Below are 15,187 nucleotides of genomic sequence, written 5' to 3' on the forward strand. Positions count from 1 at the left end.
GTAGTGGTTAGAGCGTCCGCCCGGAGAGCGGAAGGTCGCGGGTTCGATCCCCGACTGCGTCATACCAAAAGACGTTAAAATATGGTACTTGTTGGTGCCTGGCTGGCGCTCGGCAGTAATGGGTACAACAAGGACTGGTCGGCTCGGAGTCAGTATAATGTGTCTGAGTGGGGTATTCATGCTTCACTGCGGCATGGTATCTCAGTGGGCTAGCACTATAAAACCAGCTTCAGTCTGGGCTAGTACAAGCAGCCGCACATACACATACACACGTCGTCATATGAGCGAAATATTCTCCAGCGCGACGTTAAACCCAATTTCACCTCACCTTATGATAATGTAGCATTACACCACAGCCTAGCTGAATATCACGCTGCCGGATGTTTTTCTCATTTGGAACAAAGGCACATATTCAGTAATGAGGAAAGACGGGCCTAATGCAAGACTTTCGGTCCAGATGATGTTTCAGCCTACTTTTATAGATATACTACTACAGAGTGCATCACACTATATCTGCTCACATCAAAGTGACTGTCTTGCTAGTTGTTTATAGCTGGGTTTCAGTGACAGTATGTGGAGCCGTGCAACTATTGTAAACAAAGGATGAATACGCAAATGAAAATATTTTCGGAATGAAAGTTAAACATTTGATGACATATTGTTTTCTAAATGCGTAGACTTGTCAAACGTTAAGCAAGTGAGCATTACAGCCAATATATTGAATGGTCTGTGTGAGATGTGACGAATTATCACATGTCACCGACTTGTAAACAAGGTTGCTGGTCACAAGGAACTCTGGGTAGAAAAGTGGCGGCTAGACGTGCCTTGAAAATTAACTATTTCATTGTACAATTTCCATTGACCATCTTTGCTGCATATCTTTATTTCGGTCTATAAATGATGATGATGATGACGAGGAGGAGGAGGAGGAGGAGGAGGAGGACGACGACAACGACGAGGATGATGGTGATGATGATGATGATGATGATGGTTCTGGTGGTAATGAAGATGATATTTTCAACCATGAGAAGGAGGAGGAGGAGGAGGACGACGATGACGATGATGATGATGATGATGATGATGATGATGATGATGATGATGATGATGATGATGATGGTTCTGGTGGTGGTGGTAATGAAGATGATATTTTCAACCATGAGAATTTCAATTGCCCCAGCCTTGCTATAGCCAGTGACAGTATTGATTGTTTACAAAATGAAATACTGACGTATCGGACACATCAGATTGATCCTTAGTGTTATTTGTGCGTCAACGGTAATGATGATGAAATGTTTAAATCACCCAATGCACAATCCACGCACTGACGCCAAGGACTCTTGTTCAGAACCCAACAATGCGAAACGGAGTTGACTAATGGGAGACTAATGAAAGTGTTCTGTGTTAATGAGCAGGGATATTTATGTAATATAATTAGATCGTTGTACACAGGGACATGAGGCTGCGTGATTGCACTGGTTAGTCCCACCATCGAAGCCAGTGAACAGAGGACAGAGTGGGAACACTGGTGATAATAAAGGACGAGACTACTCACAGGGTCAGGGCAAATGATCGTAACATTCCGTGCTTACATTCATCAGTCGTTGTTATAGCAGTAATTGTAATTACTTCCGCGTAATGTTCTCCAAGAATTGTTTGAGTCAGCTGCAGATACAACCTCGTGTGATACGAACATGTGTACGATGTCTCGCGTAATGCCAACGGTGACTGACGTTGTGGCATAGGCGCCTGTTAAGTAAGTTTTTGGTTCTGTGTCTAACTTATATTACAATCTCTCTTGTTTTCCCTTTCTCCTTCTCTCTCACCCCTTGGTATCTCGCTTTCTTCGCTCTTTCTCTTTGTTCATTTTATCTCTCCTCCCTCAATCATTCTCCCCCTCGCTCCTTCCTTCCAACTCTCCCTCCCCTTCTTCCTCCATCGCTCTCTCTGCATGTCTCTTTGTTAATTATAACCTAGCACTCTCTTTTATTGTCTCATCTTCTTCCATCTCCCATCTTTTCACTTTCTATTCCCCGTCTCTGTCTCTCTCTTCTTTCATTCGTTCCCTCTCTCGAACCCCCCACGCTCCACTCCCTCTGACACTCTATCTGTCTCTTTGTTTCTCGTTCTCCCCAGCCCCCTCGTTCTCCCCCCCCTCCCCTGCTCCAACAACCAGATCACAAATTACCTCCCTGAAAGGGATTAGAAGCTTTTCTGTTCTTATATACTTCATTTGAATAATGGCATATGGTAACGCGAACATTAAAACGGTTGATCAGCTATAATACTGTTGTCTCTTCATTTTATCCTTTTCTCTGTCGGAAAGGAAAACAAAAACCCCATTGTAACATTAAGCTGATTTGTTTAGAAAAAAATAAATATAAAGTTTCAAAACCTAATCTAGAAACGATGAAGATGTCTATTTCATAAAAGTCCTCAGATCAGCGAAACCCATTTTTAGATCATTCCACAAATGCTTTTGATCGTGGCACCGGTATATATGTAATATTGGCGCAGTAAGTTAACGTGTGCGGTTTAGTAGCGTGGGTAATCAAGTACCGATCTACGTGTCTCCCAACGGGAGTCAGGACAGACACAAAGTCTTGTTGGGGGAAAGTTAAAACTTGGCAGAAGCTGTGCAATCAAGAAATGCTTGACCTTGATTAGAACCCAATTAAAACCGCCCAGGTGGAATTATCATGTGCCGTTAATGCGGCAATTAATGAGGTCATATCTCTTCACGATGAGGTATATGTGTCGGTCGTACCAAGGGGCTGTTATAATTCTATTAAGTTCACGGCACGAGAGCCTTGCCTAGAGCGAGGACAATCATGCCGGTGCGGGATAATGTTCCGCTAACCAGATCAAAGGGGCACCATTAGGTTCAGTTATTAACCAGCCGGAGACACACACGGCACCACTGCCCTGAGGTTTAATAACGACATTATTAACACTGGCCGTCAGTTTATGATGCGTTTGTGGAATCCGAGAGTGTTGTGTGATGAAAGTGGCTGCACCGAAAGTCTTTTATAGCGTTGTTGTGTTATGGTACATCATTATGACCTGCCTCTCAAGTCTAACTTACATACATAGTTCTTCATTGTGATATTGTTTGAAATTCTGTCATGCTATGGTGCCAAGTTTGACAAATAAAGAACAGTATTAACTCTTTCCATGTGATCAAAGCCTCAACGCGTGTCGGTCCGATGTACATGAAGTACCGAGATCTACTGTTACCACTGGCGGCAAACCGAATAGTTTAGGTATGGAGTTTGGCTTTGTGATATAGGTATCTGAACATACAAATGCTAAGAGAAATGTGTGAATTGGACAACTGGTTTGCGAAAAGCAACAACAGCATTATGTAGTGCTGCTTGTGTTGGTTAATGCCATTGTTTTGGGACTGACGGTCTAGCGCAGTTTATGCTGCGACAACTACTACCACAACTACTACTACTACTGCTGTTGCGTTGCTACTACTTCTAACAGTATTGCTGCTACTGCTGCTGCCGCAACTACTACTATTGCTACTACTACTACTACTATTGCTACTACTACTACTACTACTACTGCTACTACTGCTACTACTACTACTACTACTACTACTACTACTACTATTGCTACTACTACTACTACTACTACTACTACTACTACTACTACTACTACTACTACTACTACTACTACCAATATTGCTGCTACACACCGTGGAAAACTCGGTTAGATCTGGTATTAAACAACCCATGCTTGTCGTAAGACACGACCCCTGACTTGATCGACTCGTGTCATTCTTATCCCAATTGCGTAGATCGATGCTCATGATGTTGATCACTGGATTGTCTTCTTCAGACTCTCGATCATTTACAGACCGCAGCCATAGAGCTGGACTATTGCTTAGTGCGTCGTTAAACAACAAACAGACAACAAACAAACAAACAAACAAACGATGTCATACAGTGAATCATGTGACATACAAGAAACGCGACGTTTGCACACCTCTAAGGAAGGTATAATTTGCGGTCAAATATGTGACGTATTTACGGCAACCGGACAAGACTCCATATATATATATCAGCAAAGTTTCTTCCGTCGCACTGCCCTGGTTAATCTCTTATGTCCGTCTTTCCTGTGCCCTACATTTTGGGCATTGCCATAAACGTCACGTAATTGAAGACGTCCCCTGTCTATTCTATCTAAATTTGTCGCCTAAAGGCCAGTCCTCTGTTGTAAATCCCGACGCCATTGCGTCACAACAAATTCTAAATCCACTAAACAATAACACCAATCAGATGCCAGGATAATCACGACAGACTTAGAGTCTTCCAGAATTACCTGCAGTAAAGTCAAGATAGATGATCAACCTGCCTCTGACCGGTCCGTTACAGCTTAGTGTTGGCCACAGTGTAATGGAAAAATCATGTATGGGTGTCGGTTGTGTTCTTACTGGGGGCTGTACATTTAATTTAGTTCATGCTACTTCCGGTTCCGGTGAACTAAAACCCGGGCGGATTCTGGCTTTTAGAATCAGGGGGACTGGACGTAACCCGGAATGAAAGGGGAATCGTTTTCAGATTCTTTTCCTATTGTTTTCTCAGGATGGGCTATTTTCTTCTCGATAGTCCGTACATATAATTATACACCTTGATAAATGTACATCCCAGATTTAGAATTCCGAATGATCATCGGTTCGAATTCCAGGTTCAACCTGGTTATAATACGTACTTTACAGCACTATGGTTTAAGGTGCTGTAAGGGAAAATTTCATAGCAAAACTACTGTGTGAAAATACTGTAAGTTAAATGTCCCGGAAGACGAATACCATGTTCTACCAATTTGTGGTCATTATATAGAGTAACATTAGAAGCAGATATATATCCAGTTTGTTTACGAAACAACCGTCAAAACATACACACATGAATTTATCCAGCTATTGTCAACTGCTAACCGTATATTAATGGAATTTTTTTTTATCATGCTATTTTGAAGAGAAATCAACTCTGCTTTTTTAACATTGTACACTCACGTGCAAAAGAAACATCCCCAAAATTTATATTATATTATATTTGCTGGATATGGCCAAAAACATTAAAAACAGTCCGGAACACATTGCCCAAACACACAAATGCATAACACCCCAAGGAAATGCACGTGTTGTATGCCAGCAGCGGGAAAAATGACTTTATTCAGTGAAATTTCCTTCACGTGCAGTAAATCACCCGTATGGAGATCGGTTATAAAACACGTTGGAAACTGTTCTTTGCAATCACAATCATCTGAAAAACCAGCAGAACATGCCTCGATTAACAGAGATTAAGAGAGAAAGACCGATTGGCATGCTGCAGCTTGGAGCAACGCACGACCATGTTGGAAGAATCCTGGGTTGTGCAAAAAGAACGATTGGGACATTGGTCACACGTTACAGACAAGCTGGCCGGACAACAGACAGGCCGAGGAGCGGTCGACCGGAAGTCACTACCCCACAAGAGGACCGTTATAGACGGACGCTTCTTTTAAGCAACAGATTCCTCGCCTTGACGTCATCATCAGTGCTTAGCATTGGTCATCGCGTCAGCAGGTGGACAGTGTCCAGACGACAACGTCAACATGGAAATCGGAGCCTGCAGACCGTTGAGGGGCATGACGTTACCGCCGGAATATCGACGTCGAAGATTGGTTTTGGCCAGGAATGTTCGTCAGTGGCAGCAACGGAACCGGCAACGGGTCCTTTTCAGCGTCGAGAGTAGGTTCCATTTGAACAGAACTGATGACCGAAGACGTGTCTACCACTGACGTGGGGAACGGACGGTACGTTGTTGCGTTCAGGAAACGGAACCATATGGTAGAGGGAGTGTGACGGTTTGGGGTGGCATGTGGGAACACCAAGACCGACATTGTTATCATCCATGGCAGCCTGACAGGCCGTCGGTATATTGATGAAGTTTTGCGGCCCCATATCCTGCCTTTCCTCCAGCAATATCCAGGAACCTTGGTTCAAGAAGACAATAGAACACCTCACACCGCTTTTGTCGCAACGGCCTTCTAAACGTCAACGTGCCGTCCAGCTTTGGCCACGAAGATCCCCTGACATGTCTCCGACAGAGTACTTGTGGGTCCATCTTGGACGTCGGATTCTACAGCTTCCACACCCTCCATTGACGAGAAATGCACTGGCTCAGGCATTACAGACAGAATTGCGACGGATCCTCAGTCACGTGATCAGGAGCCTTACACACTCGGCCCGACGACGTGTTCTGACGTGCACCGTTGTAAGGGATGGACATGCGCGGTATTGACGATCTGCCTTCCCATTTCAACCTCTGTTTTGTCATTTGTTTGTTTTGGCTTGCGCTCGACAATCGACCCGCATGCGACAACATTCCCTGTACCACTGTTAGGTTTATCACGTTCTCTTTCTTATGTCAGACATGCTTTACATACACCTTCGTTATGCATATTAACCGTTCATATCTATTCGTGTTTGTGCTTGAGTTGTTGGTAGTTAAAAAATACTTGGGGACGTTTCTTTTGCACGTGAGTGTATATACTTGTACTATGGGCCTGTGTCCTTCAGTTCTGAATGAAGACTGATTGTCAGACAGCATGGCATCACGACGCTACCAGAGGCCTAAGGTTCCAAGTGAATGATTGAAAGAAGATTCTTTTGTTTTGATATTAAAGCAGTTCCGTAACATCACAGTATTTTAAAAGAAGGCCAAATTAACGCAGATTTGGTTTGGTGAAATCCATGAGCTACGGTAAGGTACTTACAGACCAGGGATCACAATCAAAGACAATCTGTGATTTGAAATATCGGATCCTCTAAAACGAATTACTGATATGTGATCATTTTGATTCAGTTGGTTCTTACAAAGGAATGCGTCTGTCGTCGGTGCAACGGAATCTAACAGGAATCGAACTGATCGGAAAGTTCGAACGCAGGCCCAACATGGCCATAGCACAATGGGGCGAAGATCAAGGCACGTCAATATTGGTCGCGCAGCAGTATCAGGTTCTACTTTAACAATGTCAGTCCCGTCAGAAAATCTAGACATATATCGGAAGGACGGTATCGTATCCGTTATTCGGAGGTCGGGTCCAGTGACGCCCGTGTCTGTCCAGGGAATGGCAGTGTCCAGACGAATGACCGGAACTGGACCTGAGCGAGATATACGGTACACAATTACATTGTCACTACCGCCCCACTAATGACATGCTTACAAGGCAGTGTTTAGTCGTCCAATATCACTAGCAAAGCTGATATAAAATTAGGATTGGAACAAAAGCGGTTGGGAAACTAACGAACCGAAATAGGAATGACATTTGTCGGATATTGGCGGTAGACATAACGAAGGGTTGTGTCTCAACGTCTATGAATATCAAAGCAGGGAGGTATGGTTTAAGGTCAGAACCAGCCTATGGACTGCGCACATGAATTAGTTATCCCAACAGTATTAGCTGGCTGGCACGATTCGAGAGAAGGTGATATAGGGGTGTGGAGGAGCACGTGCAGTTTCCTCTCCGTCACACGGTTTCCCAGTCCTGTGTCGGTGCTAGCCTCGGGAGCGATAATCAGCGGGACGCCACACGTTTCTACTCGCCTAGAAGGTAAGTTACTAGCGGGACTGGTAGGGGGGTGGGTTTGCCGGAGAAAGACATGAGTTTAGTGTGTGACGATTTCATGATTACTGTGTGCGTATGCGTGCTTATCTTGATGTCACTACTTTGTAACTATGTATATTGATGGTACTTTGTGTATACTCTCGCGATGCTATGTGTACAAGTAGATAAAGTCGTCACTATATCTGGATCTTGTCGTTACTGTTGGTACATCCTGGAGTTACTATGTGCAGATCATCCCGTTACTATGTGTAGATTCTGGTGTTACTACGTAGATTCTTTCTTCAATACAAATGAATCATACTGTCACTATGTGTAGATTCTGATGTCACTATGTGTAGATTTTGTTCTTAAATTTATTGAAACATTCCGTTACCGTGAGTAGTTTCTGCCTTTACTATGTGTAGATTCTTTCTTCAATATATATGAATCATACCGTCACTATGTGTAGATTCTTTCTTCAATATATATTAATCCCGTTACTATGAGTAGTTTCTGCCTTTACTAAGTATAGATTCTTTCTTCAATATATATGAATCCTGTTACTATGGGTAGTTTCTAACTTTACTATGTGTGTGGATTCTTTCTTCAATCTATATGAATCCTGTTACTATGGGTAGTTTCTAACTTTACTATGTGTGTGGATTCTTTCTTCAATATATATGAATCCTGTTACTATGAGTAGTTTCTGCCTTTACTAAGTATAGATTCTTTCTTCAATATATATGAATCCTGTTACTATGGGTAGTTTCTAACTTTACTATGTGTGTGGATTCTTTCTTCAATATATATGAATCCTGTTACTATGGGTAGTTTCTAACTTTACTATGTGTGTGGATTCTTTCTTCAATATATATGAATCCTGTTACTATGGGTAGTTTCTGCCTTTACTAAGTTTAGATTCTTTCTTCAATATATATGAATCCTGTTACTATGGGTAGTTTCTAACTTTACTATGTGTGTGGATTCTTTCTTCAATCTATATGAATCCTGTTACTATGGGTAGTTTCTCACTTTACTATGTGTGTGAATTCTTTCTTCAATATATATGAATCCTGTTACTATGGGTAGTTTCTAACTTTACTATGTGTGTGGATTCTTTCTTCAATATATATGAATCCTGTTGCTATGGGTAGATCTTGCTGGCACTCTGGGTGTATAGTGGTGTCACTTTTTGTCGATTCTGCCGTTACTTTGTACAAATACAGTCGTCACTATGCGAAGATTCCTTCGGCAATAAATGTGAATCCTACCGTTACTATGGGTAGATACTGTCGTTAATATGTATAGATAATGTCGTAACTTTGAGTACATCCTGACATTCCAATCTGTAGATTCTTTCATTAAGATGTGAATTCTGCAGTAATCCTGTGTAGATCCTGTCGTCACTTTGAATGGATTCTATCGTTACTACATGTAGATACCGACATTCTTTCTTCAATATATATGAATCCTACAGTAGTTATGTGTACACCCTGTCGTCACTATGCATACATTCTTTCGTCATTAAACGTGATTTTTGCCGTCACCATTTGCAGATCTTGACCTCACTATGTAAGGATCATGTCGTTACTATGTGTAGATTGTTTCGCCAATATACATGAATCCTACTGTTGCTATGTGTAGATCCTACCTTTACTTTGCGTAGATCCTGCCGACAATACGTGCACATCTAGCCGTTACTATGGGTAGGTCATGTTGTCACTATATGTGGATCTTGACGTTACTATGTGGAGATCTGGCCGTTACTATGTGTAGGTCATGTTGTCACTATATGTGGATCTTGCCGTTACTATGTGGAGATCTGGCCGTTACTATGCGTAGGTCATGTTGTCACTATATGTGGATCTGGTTGTTACTATGTGGAGATTTGGCCGTTACTATGGGTAGGTCATGTTGTCACTATATGTGGATCTTGACGTTACTATGTGGAGATCTGGCCGTTACTATGGGTAGGTCATGTTGTCACTATATGTGGATCTTGACGTTACTATGTGGAGATCTGGCCGTTACTATGGGTAGGTCATGTTGTCACTATATGTGGATCTTGCCGTTACTATGTGGAGATCTGGCCGTTACTATGGGTAGGTCATGTCGTCACTATATGTGGATCTTGTTGTTACTATGTGGAGATCTAGCCGTTACTATGCGTAGGTCATGTCGTCACTATATGTGGATCTTGCCGTTACTATGTGGAGATTTGGCCGTTGCTATGCGTAGGTCATGTTGTCACTATATGTGGATCTTGCCGTTACTATGTGGAGATCTAGCCGTTACTATGGGTAGGTCATGTTGTCACTATAAGTGGATCTTGTTGATTCATTCGTTACTATTAGTAGATTCATTCGTCACCATGTGTAGATCCTGCCATAACTAAGAGTAGATTCATTTGTCACTATGAGTAGATGCATTCGTTACTATGTTTAGATTCATTCGTTACTATGTGTAGATTCATTCGTTACTATGTGTAGATTCATTTGTTACTATGTGTAGATTCATTCGTTACTATGTGTAGATTCATTTGTTACTATGTGTAGATTCATTTGTTACTATGTTTAGATTCATTCGTCGCCATGCGTAGATTCATTCGTCACCATGCGTAGATCCCGCCGTACTATGAGTAGATTCATTCGTCATTATGTGAAGATTCATTCGTCACTATGTGTCGATCCTGCCGAGTAGCTATGTGTAGATTCATTCGTGAGTGGGTGTACCGTTATATCTTACCTTTATTACATGTTGATCCTGTAGCAATGATGTGGGTATCCGGCATCTACTATGTGTCTGTTCCGCAGTTACTGTGCGTGCAGACCCGTGAAGATCCGGGATAGAATAGGTCTTCAGCAACCCATGCTTGCCATAAAAGGCGACTTTGCTTTTTGTAAGAGGCGACTAACGGGATCGGGTGGTCAGGCTCGCTGACTTGGTTGACACATGTCATCGGTTCCCAATTGCGCAGATCGATGCTCATGCTGTTGATCACTGGATTGTCTGGTTCAGACTCGATTATTTACAGACCGCCGCCATATAGCTGGAATATTGCTGAGTGCGGCGCAAAACTAAACTCACTCATTCACTCACTGTGCGTGCATGCTGGTGTTAAGATCTGATATAATACTTTCAGTACAGTAATATAGTTTCCATTGTGGAACTACAACCACAACCGCCTCCGTGGTGTAGTGGTTAGAGCGTCCGCCCGGAGAGCGGAAGGTCGCGGGTTCGATCCCCGACCGCGTCATACCAAAAGACGATAAAATATGGTACTTGGTCCCTGCCTGGCGCTCGGCAGTAATGGGTACAACAAGGACTGGTCGGCTCGGAGTCAGTATAATGTGTCTGAGTGGGGTATTCATGCTTCACTGCGGCATGGTATCTCAATGGGCTAGCACTATAAAACCAGCTTCAGTCTGGGCTACTACAAGCAGTCGCACACACACACACACACGCATGCACGTCGTCCTATGAGCGAAATATTCTCAAGCACGACGTTAAACCCAATTTCACCTCACCTCACCTACAACCACAACCGTCTCAGTGAATCCACTTGTACTGACAATGCATAATACACTGACAAGAAGACACGACGTCCAAGACTGTAGGTGGTGTAACGCCCTCACTATATCGTGCTGTAACTGTTCCCTACTGCACACAACTGCTCGGCAATATGTCGGCTAATAGATGCAACCTATGTCAGTCACTCGGTGGTGGGGGAAGGGTTTTAGGGGGAAGGGGGACAGAGGGAGGGCATTGTAATTGACATACTTAGTGGATTACAAAATGTCACACCGCCAAATGATCATAATGCACTTATTGAATGATGCATCATGCGGGGAAGGCCAGTGACTTGTAACTGTCGTGATTATATTGCTCAAACAAATATTGTGTGAGTGAGTGAGTGAGAGGGAATGGTCATACCCTCTGTGAGTGAATGAGTTTGTGAGTGAGTGTTTTAAACAAAATGTATTTTAATAGACTCGTGGGAGAGATTCACCATCAACATACTGGTCAGTTTGACTGACCTATGTGCGAATTTGACCATCGACATATGGTTAAGTTTGACCATTGTCCTATGTGCGAGTTTGTCCTTTGAATTATGGGTGAGTTTGTACTTCGACCTATGTGTAAGTTTGACCTTCGATCTGAGTGTGAGCTTGTCCTTCGACATGTGTGCGAATTTGACCATCGACCTATGAGTGAGTTTGACCGTCGAGATACGTCGTTGATACTGCAAAAAACAGTCAGTCCCTGTTCTTGATGACGATGTTCTTGATGTTACTCGTTCCCACATTGTGTACACCAATATTACTACATATACCTCAAACAGACTACACCAATTTAACCCCAATATGATATGCACCAACATTCCTATCTATTCGCGCAGTTGGTTTATAGTAACGTCTGTATTTCAATCAGTTTACACAAATATATCTACAACACCATTTACATACATCACTTTACGTATCTTGATATATCGCGCCAAAATACCAATGTTGTCTACCAACATATTAGGGGCGGTAAGGTAGCCAAGAGGTTAAAGCGTTTGCTCGTCACGCCGAAGACCCGGATTCGATTTCCCACATGGGTACATTATGTGAAGCCCATTTCTGGTGTCCCCCGCCGTGATGTTGCTGGAATTTTGCTAAAAGCGGCGTAGAACTAAACTCACTCACTCACTCCAAAATGCACTTGTGGTTGTAACGTTGTAACGTCAATAACAACTTGTCTTTTCTTACATGTCCTTGACATTGTTAACGCTCACGCGAGTGTTTACGCCGGTTTGGAGACACAGAGGTCCATACTCCGTTATCAAATATTAAAGACTTCAGCGCAGTCATCTGAATTATATCTCGGTAGTTAACATTATGTGTCTTTTATAATTTTCGCAACATCGGTTGTTCGAGTTTCTCTTGTTTGTGCTCTGTTCCTGATTGCGTGATCGGGTCGACACCTTTTGTCAGAGAGATTCATGATGGGTTTCGCTGCCCATTAAGATTGAAGCACTTGAGTTTTCCTGTGAATTTAGTTATAAACATTACAACATCCCGTATCGATTACAGCCGTTTTATGATCGTAGAAGCCGCAGTTCAATGTTTCTCACTTGTAAATGTTTAAATCCTTTTTCCCTGTCCACCAGAAACCTCATTGCCGTGTTGGTCCTGGGAACGATACTTAGAATTTGTCTTTTTATTACTGACATCAGCCTGTTCCATTATGTCATTTTTTATCTAATACTGAAAACAACAACCAGGTAATGCACACGTATATGAATAACTAGTGAATCTGCATCTGAAGCATCTCATTTCTTGTCTCCTTCTTGTGAAAACCCATGGAAACCTGATATCATGACGTTATAATGTTGATATGACGTCACCTCCTACATTCCTCGTTGTGAATTACCATGACGTGATAATGTTGAATTGACGTCACTTCCTACATCACTCGATATTGATCAGACGTCGCTTCTTACATCACTCGTTTGGTACTGACTGACTGACTTACTGACTGAGTTTGGTTTTACGCCGCTTTTAGCAATATTCCAGCAACATCACGGCGGGGACACCAGAAATGGGCTTACACATTTTACATGTGGGGATTAACCCGGGTCTTTGGCGTGTGATGCCAACGCTTTCGTACACCGCCTTGATCGTTTGGGATTACCATGGCGTAATCATGTTAAGGTGATGTCACGTCGTACATCCCTTGATGGGGATTACCATGACATAATAAATTAAATGTCGATGTGACTTAATGGGGATTACCATGAGGTGATAATGTTGAATTGAAGTCATTTCCTACATCACTTAAAATGTTAGTAAAACCCATCATCGCTAAAGGACCAAAGAGTTGCCCAACTAAATCACATGTAGCAGAATATATTTTATACGTAATACGCTTGATGGAGAAGTATTGTGCATGAATGAAGTAGCATTTAAAATTAATGCTCGTACATTGTTCGTGCTGCTCTTAGATACAAAAACACTGGTCGATATATTCTCACTCTCGTATCTCTTGATACCAAATGTGTCAAGACCAGTCGATAATAGCTTGCCTTTGGAGGTTGGAAATGTTATCGACGATTGTTCATACATCTGATACCCATACACATGCGGTTATACATACCGTGGTGATATATTTGATATCAACAGACTCTCGAATGAGATACCATGTATCGTTTGCCATAAAACGTTTGGATTGCTGCTTGGACGAGATGAACTCGCGCAGATTATACGGTCCCTCTGTCTATAGGGTTAAACAATGCAAGTACCTCGGCCCCGTTCCAACAAGAGATCTAAGTGCTAAGGACCTTAACTCTTATATCTATCTATTTTATGCTTACTTTAGCTTAGATTGCTTTGTGGAACGGGGGCCATCACGTGACTGACTGACTGACTGAGTTTGATTTTACGCCGCTTTTGGCAATATTCCAGCAACATCACGGCGGGGACACCAGAAATGGCCTTCACACAATGTACCCATGTGGGGATTCGAACCCGGGTCTTTGGCGTGACGATCCAACGCTTTAACCATTAGGCTACCCCACCGCCCCGCCATCACGTGAAGAACCAGTATGCAGAAATCAAAGTAATCGATTTATATAAAAAAAATTATTTTTTTTAATCAATTTTAGAGTAAATCGTCATTACAAATGACATCGTTTGAAAATTGTCCAAATTCAACCTTTCAAATTCCTGTATTTTCGCAGTAACCGTTAGTTTATGAAAATCAATCTAATGATCAGTATGACATTAACGTATATATACTGAGGGAAAACAATAAGGGATCACATGAAAGCACATGTGTTCCTTTAATTTTTCTAAGGTTTCCTCACAAGCTTTGTATAGCATAGTTTGTGAAAAAACCTGGAAAAAAAATAAAGGAACACTTGTGCTTTCATGTGATCCCTTATTTTTTCCCCTCAGTATATGTTCATGCATGTCGTAAAAACACTCCCGATACACGGCAGTTCGAGTTGCGCATTGAAAATCTCACGACCAGACATCTTTCTTTCTTTATGTTTCCCCGGTAACAGGTCGCTGGTGTGTAGTATTGTGCAGTTCACCTCTGTAAGTAGGACACATTGCGGTGAACAGCGGCCAGATAAGATAATCGTTGTGATCAAAGGTTTACGTTGTAATAAAGGTTTGTTCGTTGTGATCAAAGGTTGTAGGCACGTTGTAGACCCGAGCTCTGATTTACTGCTGCAAACGTCCATACATATTGATGGAGATGCTTGTCTGTTTATGGATGGTTGATGGAGATGACACGGTGTGAAACTAATGGACATACCGGTGTTTGGCGACTTGGATATAAAGTGAAACTGTTTTATAGACAGATTGTGTGAATAATGCCGACAAGTTTGGTAGTAAAATGTATTGATTTCCCAAGACGTCAAATGAGTTAAGTTATCATTCACAACACCTGTCTCCGTGCCTGTCGAGCGTAGGATGTTATAGGAAACAAGAAACATATACCGGAGTGTATTTAGAACTAATTTGTTTATTTTGGCTCAGAGTTTTACTAATAAACGTAGTTTACTGCATATAGGCTGTATTCTGTGTAGTTTGTGTTAAAACGC

General features: G+C 42.2%; 1 protein-coding gene across 2 annotated transcripts in view; it reads left to right on the plus strand.

Annotated features, from left to right (window-relative positions):
* The window catches only part of LOC124269810 (calmodulin-like protein 7), a 104,026-nt gene that overhangs the window by 56,655 nt on the left and 32,184 nt on the right, over window positions 1–15,187 (plus strand). The window contains exon 1 of one of the 2 annotated variants that reach the window (XM_046704848.1): window positions 7,469–7,599. The exons of the other annotated variant lie outside the window; for it this stretch is intronic. The gene's annotated coding sequence lies outside the window, so the exon portion shown is untranslated. Of the gene's footprint in view, window positions 1–7,468; window positions 7,600–15,187 lie in introns of those variants that run through there. 2 annotated transcript variants of the gene reach the window in all.

Source organism: Haliotis rubra, unplaced genomic scaffold (assembly GCF_003918875.1).
Source record: "Haliotis rubra isolate DU_JTF1 unplaced genomic scaffold, ASM391887v1 Scf1479, whole genome shotgun sequence".
Taxonomy (NCBI): Eukaryota; Metazoa; Mollusca; class Gastropoda; order Lepetellida; family Haliotidae; genus Haliotis; species Haliotis rubra.